Here is a 15905-nt window from a genome sequence, read left to right on the forward strand (position 1 = left end):
GCCATAATATGGTTGAAGCACTTTTGTGGAACCATGGAATGGCTCTGCAGTATCTTTCGAAGGAACGTTTTCAACTTTTGGATACTAGAAGACATTTTGGACCTTCTATCAAGCTAGAATTCAAAAGCAAGCGATGTGAAGAACATTTGAGGCCTACATTCATCATTTGTGAACACCAAGTCAAAGTAAGTACACAATGTATCCTTCTTTAATGCTTTGCTTTTAATACATTTCTATAATGCCCTTATCTTCCAATGTATTCAATGACATGATTTTATGTTTTTGTCTTGTAGGCCCGAAAATTCGGCATTTTCACGCTCTTTTCTAACTCTTGGAACTGACGGACGATACGCTTGGAAGAAGACCAAAATACCTTTGGATGGTGAGTATGTTTCAACGTACCACATTCTGTCACATTTCAAATGCTTGAAACATAGACTATATGCAATCATCATGTGTCAGAATGCTTAAAAGGCTTGATACTGAGATTGCATTTAATACTACTAACTTATACAAAGTTGCTTTCTAGCTAGTGTAAAGAAAAGGTCAGTGGATAAAGTCGAAATCTCTGCTTGAAACTTGCATGACGCGGGCATCTTTTCACCTGCAGCCTGAAACTATTGCCCATTCCAGGCCTGTATGTCTGCATTGAGACTAAGGTAAGAAGGACATTTTTAACTTCTGGGTTTTCTTGTGCAATGTTCACACATTTTGCAATATTATATGCAGTAAAAAGCACTTGCCAAAGAAGTGCTCTTACTGCAATGTTGTGAAATGTTGTGCATGCACAAATCTATGGGCCTTTGTTATTGCATATTGCATGAGCCATGACACGGTTGATGCACTTTTGTGGAACCATGGAATGGCTCTGCAGTATCTTTCGAAGGAACCTTTTCAACTTTTGGATACTGGAAGACATTTTGGACCTTCTATCAAGCTAGAATTCAAAAGCAAGCGATGTGAAGAACATTTGAGGCTTACATTCATCATATGTGAACACCAAGTCAAAGTAAGTACACAATGTATCCTTCTTTAATGCTTTGCTTTTAATACATTTCTATAATGCCCTTATCTCCCAATGTATTCAATGACATGATTTTATGTTTTTGTCTTGTAGGCCCGAAAATTCGGCATTTTCACGCTCTTTTCTAACTCTTGGAATGGATGGACGATACGCTTGGAAGAAGACCAAAATACCTTTGGATGGTGAGTATGTTTCAATGTCCCACATTCTGTCACATTTCAAATGCTTGAAACATAGACTATATGCAATCATCATGTGTCAGAATGCTTAAAAGGCTTGATACTGAGATTGCATTTAATACTACTAACTTATACAAAGTTGCTTTCTAGCTAGTGTAAGGAAAAGGTCAGCAGATAAAGTCGAACTCTCTGCTTGAAACTTGCATGACGCGGGCATCTTTTCACCTGCAGACTGAAACTATTGTCCATTCCAGGCCTGTACGTCTGCATTGAGACTAAGGTAAGAAGGACATTTGTAACTTCTGGGTTTTCTTGTGCAATGTTCACACATTTTGCAATATTATATGCAGTAAAAAGCACTTGCCAAAGAAGTGCTCTTACTGCAATGTTGTGAAATGTTGTGCATGCACAAAGCTATGGGCCTTTGTTATTGCATATTGCATGAGCCATAATATGGTTGAAGCACTTTTGTGGAACCATGGAATGGCTCTGCAGTATCTTTCGAAGGAACGTTTTCAACCTTTGGATACTAGAAGACATTTTGGACCTTCTATCAAGCTAGAATTCAAAAGCAAGCGATGTGAAGAACATTTGAGGCCTACATTCATCATTTGTGAACACCAAGTCAAAGTAAGTACACAATGTATCCTTCTTTAATGCTTTGCTTTTAATACATTTCTATAATGCCCTTATCTTCCAATGTATTCAATGACATGATTTTATGTTTTTGTCTTGTAGGCCCGAAAATTCGGCATTTTCACGCTCTTTTCTAACTCTTGGAACTGATGGACGATACGCTTGGAAGAAGACCAAAATACCTTAGGATGGTGAGTATGTTTCAACGTCCCACATTCTGTCACATTTCAAATGCTTGAAACATAGACTATATGCAATCATCATGTGTCAGAATGCTTAAAAGGCTTGATACTGAGATTGCATTTAATACTACTAACTTATACAAAGTTGCTTTCTAGCTAGTGTAAGGAAAAGGTCAGTGGATAAAGTCGAAATCACTGCTTGAAACTTGCATGACCCAGGCATCTTTTCACCTGCAGCCTGAAACTATTGTCCATTCCAGTCCTGTATGTCTGCATTGAGACTAAGGTAAGAAGGACATTTGTAACTTCTGGGTTTTCTTGTGCAATGTTCACACATTTTGCAATGTTATATGCAATAAAAAGTGCTTGCCAAAGAAGTGCTTTTACTGCAATGTTGTGAAGTGTTGTGCATGCACAAAGCTATGGGCCTTTGTTATTGCATATTGCATGAGCCATGACACGGTTGATGCACTTTTATGGAACCATGGAATGGTTCTGCAGTATCTTTCGAAGGAACGTTTTCAACTTTTGGATACTAGAAGACATTTTGGACCTTCTATCAAGGTAGAATTCTAAAGCAAGCTATGTGAAGAACATTTGAGGCCTACATTCATCATTTGTGAACACCAAGTCAAAGTAAGTACACAATGTATCCTTCTTTAATGCTTTGCTTTTAATACATTTCTATAATGCCCTTATCTCCCAATGTATTCAATGACATGATTTTATGTTTTTGTCTTGTAGGCCCGAAATTCGGCATTTTCGCACTCTTTTCTGACTCTTGGAATTGATGGACGATATGCTTGGAAGAAGACCAAAATACCTTTGGATGGTGAGTATGTTTCAACGTACCACATTCTGTCACATTTCAAATGCTTGAATCATAGACTATATGCAATCATCATGTGTCAGAATGCTTAAAAGGCTTGATACTGAGATTGCATTTAATACTACTAACTTATACAAAGTTGCTTTCTAGCTAGTGTAAGGAAAAGGTCAGCGGATAAAGTCGAACTCTCTGCTTGAAACTTCCATGACCTGGGCATCTTTTCACCTGCAGCCTGAAACTATTGTCCATTCCAGGCCCGTACGTCTGCATTGAGACTAAGGTAAGAAGGACTTTTGTAACTTCTGGGTTTTCTTGTGCAATGTTCACACATTTTGCAATGTTATATGCAGTAAAAAGCACTTGACAAAGAAGTGCTCTTACTGCAATGTTGTGACATGTTGTGCATGCAGAAAGCTATGGGCCTTTGTTATTGCATATTGCATGAGCCATGACACGGTTGATGCACTTTTGTGGAACCATGGAATGGCTCTGCAGTATCTTTCGAAGGAACGTTTTAAACGTTTTGATAGTAGAAGATATTTTGGACCTTCTATCAAGCTAGAATTCTAAAGCAAGCTATGTGAAGAACATTTGAGGCCTACATTTATCATTTGTGAACACCAAGTCAAAGTAAGTACACAATGTATCCTTCTTTAATTCTTTGCTTTTAATACATTTCTATAATGCCCTTATCTTCCAATGTATTCAATGACATGATTTTATGCTTTTGTCTTGTAGGCCCGAAAAGTCGGCATTTTCACGCTCTTTTCTGACTCTTTGAATTGATGGAGGATTAGCTTGGAAGAAGACCAAAATACCTTTGGATGGTGAGTATGTTTCAACATCCCACATTCTGTCACATTTCAAATGCTTGAAACATAGACTACATGCAATCATCATGTGTCAGAATCCTTAAAAGGCTTGATACTGAGATTCCATTTAATACTACTAACTTATACAAAGTTCCTTTCTAGCTAGTGTAAGGAAAAGGTCAGCGGATAAAGTCGAACTCTCTGCTTGAAACTTCCATGACCCGGGCATCTTTTCACCTGCAGCCTGAAACTATTGTCCATTCCAGGCCTGTACGTCTGCATTGAGACTAAGGTAAGAAGGACATTTTTAACTTCTGGGTTTTCTTGTGCAATGTTCACACATTTTGCAATGTTATATGCAGTAATAAGCACTTGCCAAAGAAGGGCTCTTACTGCAATGTTGTGAAATGTTGTGCATGCACAAAGCTAGGGGCCTTTGTTATTGCATATTGCATGAGCCATGACACGGTTGATGCACTTTTGTGGAACCATGGAATGGCTCTGCAGTATCTTTCGAAGGAACCTTTTCAACTTTTGGATACTAGAAGACATTTTGGACCTTCTATCAAGCTAGAATTCAAAAGCAAGCGATGTGAAGAACATTTGAGGCCTACATTCATCATTTGTGAACACCAAGTCAAAGTAAGTACACAATGTATCCTTCTTTAATGCTTTGCTTTTAATACATTTCTATAATGCCCTTATCTCCCAATGTATTCAATGACATGATTTTATGTTTTTGTCTTGTAGGCCCGAAAATTCGGCATTTTCGCACTCTTTTCTCACTCTTGGAATTGATGGATGATATGCTTGGAAGAAGACCAAAATACCTTTGGATGGTGAGTATGTTTCAACGTACCACATTCTGTCACATTTCAAATGCTTGAAACATAGACTATATGCAATCATCATGTGTCAGAATGCTTAAAAGGCTTGATACTGAGATTGCATTTAATACTACTAACTTATACAAAGTTGCTTTCTAGCTAGTGTAAGGAAAAGGTCAGCAGATAAAGTCGAACTCTCTGCTTGAAACTTGCATGACCCGGGCATCTTTTCACCTGCAGACTGAAACTATTGTCCATTCCAGGCCTGTACGTCTGCATTGAGACTAAGGTAAGAAGGACATTTGTAACTTCTGAGTTTTCTTGTGCAATGTTCACACATTTTGCAATGTTATATGCAGTAAAAAGCACTTGCCAAAGAAGTGCTCTTACTGCAATGCTGTGACATGTTGTGCATGCACAAAGCTATGGGCCTTTGTTATTGCATATTGCATGAGCCATGACACGGTTGATGCACTTTTGTGGAACCATGGAATGGCTCTGCAGTATCTTTCGAAGGAACGTTTTCAACTTTTGGATACTAGAAGACATTTTGGACCTTCTATCAAGCTAGAATTCAAAAGCAAGCTATGTGAAGAACATTTGAGGCCTACATTCATCATTTGTTAACACCAAGTCAAAGTAAGTACACAATGTATCCTTCTTTAATGCTTTGCTTCTAATACATTTCTATAATGCCCTTATCTTCCAATGTATTCAATGACATGATTTTATGTTTTTGTCTTGTAGGCCCGAAAATTCGGCATTTTCACTCTCTTTTCTAACTCTTGGAACTGATGGACGATACGCTTGGAAGAAGACCAAAATACCTTTGGATGGTGAGTATGTTTCAACGTACCACATTCTGTCACATTTCAAATGCTTGAATCATAGACTATATGCAATCATCATGTGTCAGAATGCTTAAAAGGCTTGATACTGAGATTGCATTTAATACTACTAACTTATACAAAGTTGCTTTCTAGCTAGTGTAAAGAAAAGGTCAGTGGATAAAGTCGAAATCTCTGCTTGAAACTTGCATGACGCGGGCATCTTTTCACCTGCAGCCTGAAACTATTGCCCATTCCAGGCCTGTATGTCTGCATTGAGACTAAGGTAAGAAGGACATTTTTAACTTCTGGGTTTTCTTGTGCAATGTTCACACATTTTGCAATATTATATGCAGTAAAAAGCACTTGCCAAAGAAGTGCTCTTACTGCAATGTTGTGAAATGTTGTGCATGCACAAATCTATGGGCCTTTGTTATTGCATATTGCATGAGCCATGACACGGTTGATGCACTTTTGTGGAACCATGGAATGGCTCTGCAGTATCTTTCGAAGGAACCTTTTCAACTTCTGGATACTGGAAGACATTTTGGACCTTCTATCAAGCTAGAATTCAAAAGCAAGCGATGTGAAGAACATTTGAGGCTTACATTCATCATATGTGAACACCAAGTCAAAGTAAGTACACAATGTATCCTTCTTTAATGCTTTGCTTTTAATACATTTCTATAATGCCCTTATCTCCCAATGTATTCAATGACATGAGATTTTATGTTTTTGTCTTGTAGGCCCGAAAATTCTGCATTTTCACGCTCTTTTCTAACTCTTGGAATGGATGGACGATACGCTTGGAAGAAGACCAAAATACCTTTGGATGGTGAGTATGTTTCAATGTCCCACATTCTGTCACATTTCAAATGCTTGAAACATAGACTATATGCAATCATCATGTGTCAGAATGCTTAAAAGCCTTGATACTGAGATTGCATTTAATACTACTAACTTATACAAAGTTGCTTTCTAGCTAGTGTAAGGAAAAGGTCAGCAGATAAAGTCGAACTCTCTGCTTGAAACTTGCATGACGCGGGCATCTTTTCACCTGCAGACTGAAACTATTGTCCATTCCAGGCCTGTACGTCTGCATTGAGACTAAGGTAAGAAGGACATTTGTAACTTCTGGGTTTTCTTGTGCAATGTTCACACATTTTGCAATATTATATGCAGTAAAAAGCACTTGCCAAAGAAGTGCTCTTACTGCAATGTTGTGAAATGTTGTGCATGCACAAAGCTATGGGCCTTTGTTATTGCATATTGCATGAGCCATAATATGGTTGAAGCACTTTTGTGGAACCATGGAATGGCTCTGCAGTATCTTTCGAAGGAACGTTTTCAACCTTTGGATACTAGAAGACATTTTGGACCTTCTATCAAGCTAGAATTCAAAAGCAAGCGATGTGAAGAACATTTGAGGCCTACATTCATCATTTGTGAACACCAAGTCAAAGTAAGTACACAATGTATCCTTCTTTAATGCTTTGCTTTTAATACATTTCTATAATGCCCTTATCTTCCAATGTATTCAATGACATGATTTTATGTTTTTGTCTTGTAGGCCCGAAAATTCGGCATTTTCACGCTCTTTTCTAACTCTTGGAACTGATGGACGATACGCTTGGAAGAAGACCAAAATACCTTAGGATGGTGAGTATGTTTCAACGTCCCACATTCTGTCACATTTCAAATGCTTGAAACATAGACTATATGCAATCATCATGTGTCAGAATGCTTAAAAGGCTTGATACTGAGATTGCATTTAATACTACTAACTTATACAAAGTTGCTTTCTAGCTAGTGTAAAGAAAAGGTCAGCGGATAAAGTCGAAATCACTGCTTGAAACTTGCATGACCCAGGCATCTTTTCACCTGCAGCCTGAAACTATTGTCCATTCCAGTCCTGTATGTCTGCATTGAGACTAAGGTAAGAAGGACATTTGTAACTTCTGGGTTTTCTTGTGCAATGTTCACACATTTTGCAATGTTATATGCAATAAAAAGTACTTGCCAAAGAAGTGCTTTTACTGCAATGTTGTGAAGTGTTGTGCATGCACAAAGCTATGGGCCTTTGTTATTGCATATTGCATGAGCCATGACATGGTTGATGCACTTTTATGGAACCATGGAATGGTTCTGCAGTATCTTTCGAAGGAACGTTTTCAACTTTTGGATACTAGAAGACATTTTGGACCTTCTATCAAGGTAGAATTCTAAAGCAAGCTATGTGAAGAACATTTGAGGCCTACATTCATCATTTGTGAACACCAAGTCAAAGTAAGTACACAATGTATCCTTCTTTAATGCTTTGCTTTTAATACATTTCTATAATGCCCTTATCTCCCAATGTATTCAATGACATGATTTTATGTTTTTGTCTTGTAGGCCCGAAATTCGGCATTTTCGCACTCTTTTCTGACTCTTGGAATTGATGGACGATATGCTTGGAAGAAGACCAAAATACCTTTGGATGGTGAGTATGTTTCAACGTACCACATTCTGTCACATTTCAAATGCTTGAATCATAGACTATATGCAATCATCATGTGTCAGAATGCTTAAAAGGCTTGATACTGAGATTGCATTTAATACTACTAACTTATACAAAGTTGCTTTCTAGCTAGTGTAAGGAAAAGGTCAGCGGATAAAGTCGAACTCTCTGCTTGAAACTTCCATGACCTGGGCATCTTTTCACCTGCAGCCTGAAACTATTGTCCATTCCAGGCCCGTACGTCTGCATTGAGACTAAGGTAAGAAGGACTTTTGTAACTTCTGGGTTTTCTTGTGCAATGTTCACACATTTTGCAATGTTATATGCAGTAAAAAGCACTTGACAAAGAAGTGCTCTTACTGCAATGTTGTGACATGTTGTGCATGCAGAAAGCTATGGGCCTTTGTTATTGCATATTGCATGAGCCATGACACGGTTGATGCACTTTTGTGGAACCATGGAATGGCTCTGCAGTATCTTTCGAAGGAACGTTTTAAACGTTTTGATAGTAGAAGATATTTTGGACCTTCTATCAAGCTAGAATTCTAAAGCAAGCTATGTGAAGAACATTTGAGGCCTACATTTATCATTTGTGAACACCAAGTCAAAGTAAGTACACAATGTATCCTTCTTTAATTCTTTGCTTTTAATACATTTCTATAATGCCCTTATCTTCCAATGTATTCAATGACATGATTTTATGCTTTTGTCTTGTAGGCCCGAAAAGTCGGCATTTTCACGCTCTTTTCTGACTCTTTGAATTGATGGAGGATTAGCTTGGAAGAAGACCAAAATACCTTTGGATGGTGAGTATGTTTCAACATCCCACATTCTGTCACATTTCAAATGCTTGAAACATAGACTACATGCAATCATCATGTGTCAGAATCCTTAAAAGGCTTGATACTGAGATTCCATTTAATACTACTAACTTATACAAAGTTCCTTTCTAGCTAGTGTAAGGAAAAGGTCAGCGGATAAAGTCGAACTCTCTGCTTGAAACTTCCATGACCCGGGCATCTTTTCACCTGCAGCCTGAAACTATTGTCCATTCCAGGCCTATACGTCTGCATTGAGACTAAGGTAAGAAGGACATTTTTAACTTCTGGGTTTTCTTGTGCAATGTTCACACATTTTGCAATGTTATATGCAGTAATAAGCACTTGCCAAAGAAGGGCTCTTACTGCAATGTTGTGAAATGTTGTGCATGCACAAAGCTAGGGGCCTTTGTTATTGCATATTGCATGAGCCATGACACGGTTGATGCACTTTTGTGGAACCATGGAATGGCTCTGCAGTATCTTTCGAAGGAACCTTTTCAACTTTTGGATACTAGAAGACATTTTGGACCTTCTATCAAGCTAGAATTCAAAAGCAAGCGATGTGAAGAACATTTGAGGCCTACATTCATCATTTGTGAACACCAAGTCAAAGTAAGTACACAATGTATCCTTCTTTAATGCTTTGCTTTTAATACATTTCTATAATGCCCTTATCTCCCAATGTATTCAATGACATGATTTTATGTTTTTGTCTTGTAGGCCCGAAAATTCGGCATTTTCGCACTCTTTTCTCACTCTTGGAATTGATGGATGATATGCTTGGAAGAAGACCAAAATACCTTTGGATGGTGAGTATGTTTCAACGTCCCACATTCTGTCACATTTCAAATGCTTGAAACATAGACTATATGCAATCATCATGTGTCAGAATGCTTAAAAGGCTTGATACTGAGATTGCATTTAATACTACTAACTTATACAAAGTTGCTTTCTAGCTAGTGAAAGGAAAAGGTCAGCAGATAAAGTCGAACTCTCTGCTTGAAACTTGCATGACGCGGGCATCTTTTCACCTGCAGACTGAAACTATTGTCCATTCCAGGCCTGTACGTCTGCATTGAGACTAAGGTAAGAAGGACATTTGTAACTTCTGGGTTTTCTTGTGCAATGTTCACAATGTTATATGCAGTAGAAAGCACTTGCCAAAGAAGTGCTCTTACTGCAATGTTGTGAAATGTTGTCCATGCACAAAGCTATGGGCCTTTGTTATTGCATATTGCATGAGCCATAATATGGTTGATGCACTTTTGTGGAACCATGGAATGGCTCTGCAGTATCTTTCGAAGGAACGTTTTGAACTTTTGGATACTAGAAGATATTTTGGACCTTCTATCAAGCTAGAATTCAAAAGCAAGCTATGTGAAGAACATTTGAGGCCTACATTCATCATTTGTGAACACCAAGTCAAAGTAAGTACACAATGTATCCTTCTTTAATGCTTTGCTTTTAATACATTTCTATAATGCCCTTATCTTCCAATGTATTCAATGTTATGATTTTATGTTTTTGTCTTGTAGGCCCGAAATTTGGCATTTTCACGCTCTTTTCTTACTCTTGGAACTGATGGACGATACGCTTGGAAGAAGACCAAAATACCTTTGGATGGTGAGTATGTTTCAACGTCCCACATTCTGTCACATTTCAAATGCTTGAAACATAGACTATATGCAATCATCATGTGTCAGAATGCTTAAAAGGCTTGATACTGAGATTGCATTTAATACTACTAACTTATACAAAGTTCCTTTCTAGCTAGTGTAAGGAAAAGGTCAGCGGATAAAGTCGAACTCTCTGCTTGAAACTTCCATGACCCGGGCATCTTTTCACCTGCAGCCTGAAACTATTGTCCATTCCAGGCCTGTACGTCTGCATTGAGACTAAGGTAAGAAGGACATTTGTAACTTCTGGGTTTTCTTGTGCAATGTTCACACATTTTGCAATATTATATGCAGTAAAAAGCACTAGCCAAAGAAGGGCTCTTACTGCAATGTTGTGAAATGTTGTGCATGCACAAAGCTATGCGCCTTTGTTATTGCATATTGCATGAGCCATGAGACGGTTGATGCACTTTTGTGGAACCATGGAATGGCTCTGCAGTATCTTTCGAAGGAACGTTTTCAACTTTGGGATACTAGAAGACATTTTGGACCTTCTATCAAGCTAGAATTCAAAAGCAAGCGATGTGAAGAACATTTGAGGCCTACATTCATCATTTGTGAACACCAAGTCAAAGTAAGTACACAATGTATCCTTCTTTAATGCTTTGCTTTTAATACATTTCTATAATGCCCTTATCTTCCAATGTATTCAATGTCATGATTTTATGTTTTTGTCTTGTAGGCCCGAAATTCGGCATTTTCACGCTCTTTTCTAACTCTTGGAACTGATGGACGATACGCTTGGAAGAAGACCAAAATACCTTTGGATGGTGAGTATGTTTCAACGTCCCACATTCTGTCACATTTCAAATGCTTGAAACATAGACTATATGCAATCATCATGTGTCAGAATGCTTAAAAGGCTTGATACTGAGATTGCATTTAATACTACTAACTTATACAAAGTTCCTTTCTAGCTAGTGTAAGGAAAACGTCAGCGGATAAAGTCGAACTCTCTGCTTGAAACTTCCATGACCTTGGGCATCTCTTTACCTGCAGCATGAAACTGTTGTCCATTCCAGGCCTGTACGTCTGCATTGAGACTAAGGTAAGAAGGACTTTTGTAACTTCTGGGTTTTCTTTTGCATTGTTCACACATTTTGCAACGTTATATGCAGTAATAAGCACTTGCCAAAGAAGTGCTCTTACTGCAATGTTGTGAAATGTTGTGCATGCACAAAGCTATGGTCGTTTGTTATTGCATATTGCATGAGCCATAATATGGTTGAAGCACTTTTGTGGAACCATGGAATGGCTCTGCAGTATCTTTCGAAGGAACGTTTTCAACTTTTGGATACTTGAAGACATTTTGGACCTTCTATCAAGCTAGAATTCAAAAGCAAGCTATGTGAAGAACATTTGAGGCCTACATTCATCATTTGTGAACACCAAGTCAAAGTAAGTACACAATGTATCCTTCTTTAATGCTTTGCTTTTAATACATTTCTATAATGCCCTTATCTCCCAATGTATTCAATGACATGATTTTATGTTTTTGTCTTGTAGGCCCGATAAGTCGGCATTTTCACGCTCTTTTCTGACTCTTTGAATTGATGGAGGATTCGCTTGGAAGAAGACCAAAATACCTTTGGATGGTGAGTATGTTTCAACATCCCACATTCTGTCACATTTCAAATGCTTGAAACATAGACTATATGCAATCATCATGTGTCAGAATGCTTAAAAGGCTTGATACTGAGATTGCATTTAATACTACTAACTTATACAAAGTTGTTTTCTAGCTAGTGTAAGGAAAAGGTCAGCAGATAAAGTCGAACTCTCTGCTTGAAACTTGCATGACGCGGGCATCTTTTCACCTGCAGACTGAAACTATTGTCCATTCCAGGCCTGTACGTCTGCATTGAGACTAAGGTAAGAAGGACATTTGTAACTTCTGGGTTTTCTTGTGCAATGTTCACACATTTTGCAACGTTATATGCAGTAAAAAGCACTTGCCAAAGATGTGCTCTTACTGCAATGTTGTGAAATGTTGTGCATGCACAAAGCTATGGTCGTTTGTTATTGCATATTGCATGAGCCATAATATGGTTGAAGCACTTTTGTGGAACCATGGAATGGCTCTGCAGTATCTTTCGAAGGAACGTTTTCAACTTTTGGATACTAGAAGACATTTTGGACCTTCTATCAAGCTAGAATTAAAAAGCAAGTTATGTGAAGAACATTTGAGGCCTACATTCATCATTTGTGAACACCAAGTCAAAGTAAGTACACAATGTATCCTTCTTTAATGCTTTGCTTTTAATACATTTCTATAATGCCCTTATCTCCCAATGTATTCAATGACATGATTTTATGTTTTTGTCTTGTAGGCCCGAAAATTCGGCATTTTCACGCTCTTTTCTGACTCTTTGAATTGATGGAGGATTCGCTTGGAAGAAGACCAAAATACCTTTGGATGGTGAGTATGTTTCAACATCCCACATTCTGTCACATTTCAAATGCTTGAAACATAGACTATATGCAATCATCATGTGTCAGAATCCTTAAAAGCCTTGATAATGAGATTGCATTTAATACTACTAACTTATACAAAGTTGCTTTCTAGCTAGTGTAAAGAAAAGGTCAGCGGATAAAATCGAACTCTCTGCTTGAAACTTGCATGACCCGGGCATCTCTTTACCTGCAGCCTGAAACTATTGTCCATTCCAGGCCTATACGTCTGCATTGAGACTAAGGTAAGAAGGACTTTTGTAACTTCTGGGTTTTCTTGTGCAATGTTCACACATTTTGCAACGTTATATGCAGTAAAAAGCACTTGCCAAAGAAGTGCTCTTACTGCAATGTTGTGAAATGTTGTGCATGCACAAAGCTATGGGCGTTTGTTATTGCATATTGCATGAGCCATGACACGGTTGATGCACTTTTGTGGAACCATGGAATGGCTCTGCAGTATCTTTTGAAGGAACAATTTCAACTTTTGGATACTAGAAGACATTTTGGACCTTCTATCAAGCTAGAATTCAAAAGCAAGCTATGTGAAGAACATTTGAGGCCTACATTCATCATTTGTGAACACCAAGTCAAAGTAAGTACACAATGTATCCTTCTTTAATGCTTTGCTTTTTATACATTTCTATAATACCCTTATCTCCCAATGTATTCAATGACATGATTTTATGTTTTTGTTTTGTAGGCACGAAATTCGGCAGTTTCACGCTCTTTTCTGACTCTTGGAATTGATGGACAATACGCTTGGAAGAAGACCAAAATACCTTTGGATGGTGAGTATGTTTCAATGTCCCACATTCTGTCACATTTCAAATGCTTGAAACATAGACTATATGCAATCATCATGTGTCAGAGTGCTTAAAAGGCTTGATACTGAGATTGCATTTCATACTACTAACTTATACAAAGTTGCTTTCTAGCTAGTGTAAAGAAAAGGTCAGTGGATAAAGTCGAACTCCCTGCTTGAAACTTGCATGACCCTGGCATCTTTTCACCTGCAGCCTGAAACTATTGTCCATTCCAGGCCCGTACGTCTGCATTGAGACTAAGGTAAGAAGGACTTTTGTAACTTCTGGGTTTTCTTGTGCAATGTTCACACATTTTGCAATGTTATATGCAGTAAAAAGCACTTGCCAAAGAAGTGCTCTTACTGCTGCTGCGGCAAAAATATATGGCCGTCTAGGGAAAGCGGAGTGCACCTTGTGAATGACGTCATATGACCCATGCTGCGGCGATAGCCTGATGAGGGACAGCAGAGTGTACCCTGTGACTGAAGTCTAGGTGACCCGTGCAGTAGGGCTGCCACACCTAGAGTTCAGTACGTCATATGACGGAGGAATTAAATGACAGAGCCCACACAGTTATGGATTCATCAAAGTAATTCCCAACAAATTGATGTCGGGCATCTTTATTTATAGTCCCCTTACATTGGGGTGTCGCAACATCATTGGACAATTAACTATGCAGTTTATTGGTTAGTTTCCAATCCAACATTTGTCATAGGTCAACTTAACCCTTCATTTGCATACCTTCCAGAATCTTCCAAGTCAGCAGTGAATAACCTCTTGATGGAGTGCTGAGGGGCCCAAGTAGCTTGAAGTTCTTATCTTATCAACACACATGTATTCCCTGTACTTTAGCAAAGCATGTGGTCGGCCATTTTGTGTAGTCCTTTTCATGACTCTGTGGCGTAATATTAAATATTACTTATATACCCACATTTACATACATATAGGCACACATACATACATGTGCACCTTCATATATACATACACATATATATATATATATACATATATATATATATATATACACACATACATGTATATCCATATATATATACACATCCACATATTTCTAGTTTATGAACATTATTCTCTAGTCTTAGTGTGAGGCGTCAACCCCTCCCTTAGTATCTTGTTATTCCTAGGGCCCCTTCAGCTAACATGTGGAAGCTTCTTGATATTCTTATCTCATCTAGACATATGTCCCTAGTTTGTGAAGTAACTTCTCCTGGTATATTTCAATGGTGTCTCTCATTGCGCATTTTAAATTCATATAACAATTATAATACCTTACAATCAAATAATTTCCATTACACTGCAATGTTGTGAAATGTTGTCCATGCACAAAGCTATGGGCCTTTGTTATTGCGTATTGCATGAGCCATGACACGGTTGATGCACTTTTGTGGAACCATGGAATGGCTCTGCAGTATCTTTCGAAGGAACGTTTTCAACTTTTGGATACTAGAAGACATTTTGGACCTTCTATCAAGCTAGAATTCAAAAGCAAGCTATGTGAAGAAGATTTGAGGCCTACATTCATCATTTGTGAACACCAAGTCAAAGTAAGTACACAATGTATCCTTCTTTAATGCTTTGCTTTTAATACATTTCTATAATGCCCTTATCTCCCAATGTATTCAATGACATGATTTTATGTTTTTGTCTTGTGGGCCCGAAAAGTCGGCATTTTCACGCTCTTTTCTGACTCTTTGAATTGATGGAGGATTCGCTTGGAAGAAGACCAAAATACCTTTGGATGGTGAGTATGTTCCAACATCCCACATTCTGTCACATTTCAAATGCTTGAAACATAGACTATATGCAATCATCATGTGTCAGAATGCTTAAAAGCCTTGATAATGAGATTGCATTTAATACTACTAACTTATACAAAGTTGCTTTCTAGCTAGTGTAAAGAAAAGGTCAGCGGATAAAATCGAACTCTCTGCTTGAAACTTGCATGACCCGGGCATCTCTTTACCTGCAGCCTGAAACTATTGCCCATTCCAGGCCTGTATGTCTGCATTGAGACTAAGGTAAGAAGGACTTTTGTAACTTCTGGGTTTTCTTGTGCAATGTTCACACATTTTGCAATGTTATATGCAGTAAAAAGCACTTGCCAAAGAAGTGCTCTTACTGCAATGTTGTGACATGTTGTGCATGCACAAAGCTATGGGCCTTTGTTATTGCGTATTGCATGAGCCATGACATGGTTGATGCACTTTTGTGGAACCATGGAATGGCTCTGCAGTATCTTTTCAAGGAACAATTTCAACTTTTGGATACTAGAAGACATTTTGGACCTTCTATCAAGCTAGAATTCAAAAGCAAGCTA

Source organism: Eleutherodactylus coqui, chromosome 1 (genome assembly GCF_035609145.1).
Source record: "Eleutherodactylus coqui strain aEleCoq1 chromosome 1, aEleCoq1.hap1, whole genome shotgun sequence".
Classification (NCBI taxonomy): domain Eukaryota; kingdom Metazoa; phylum Chordata; class Amphibia; order Anura; family Eleutherodactylidae; genus Eleutherodactylus; species Eleutherodactylus coqui.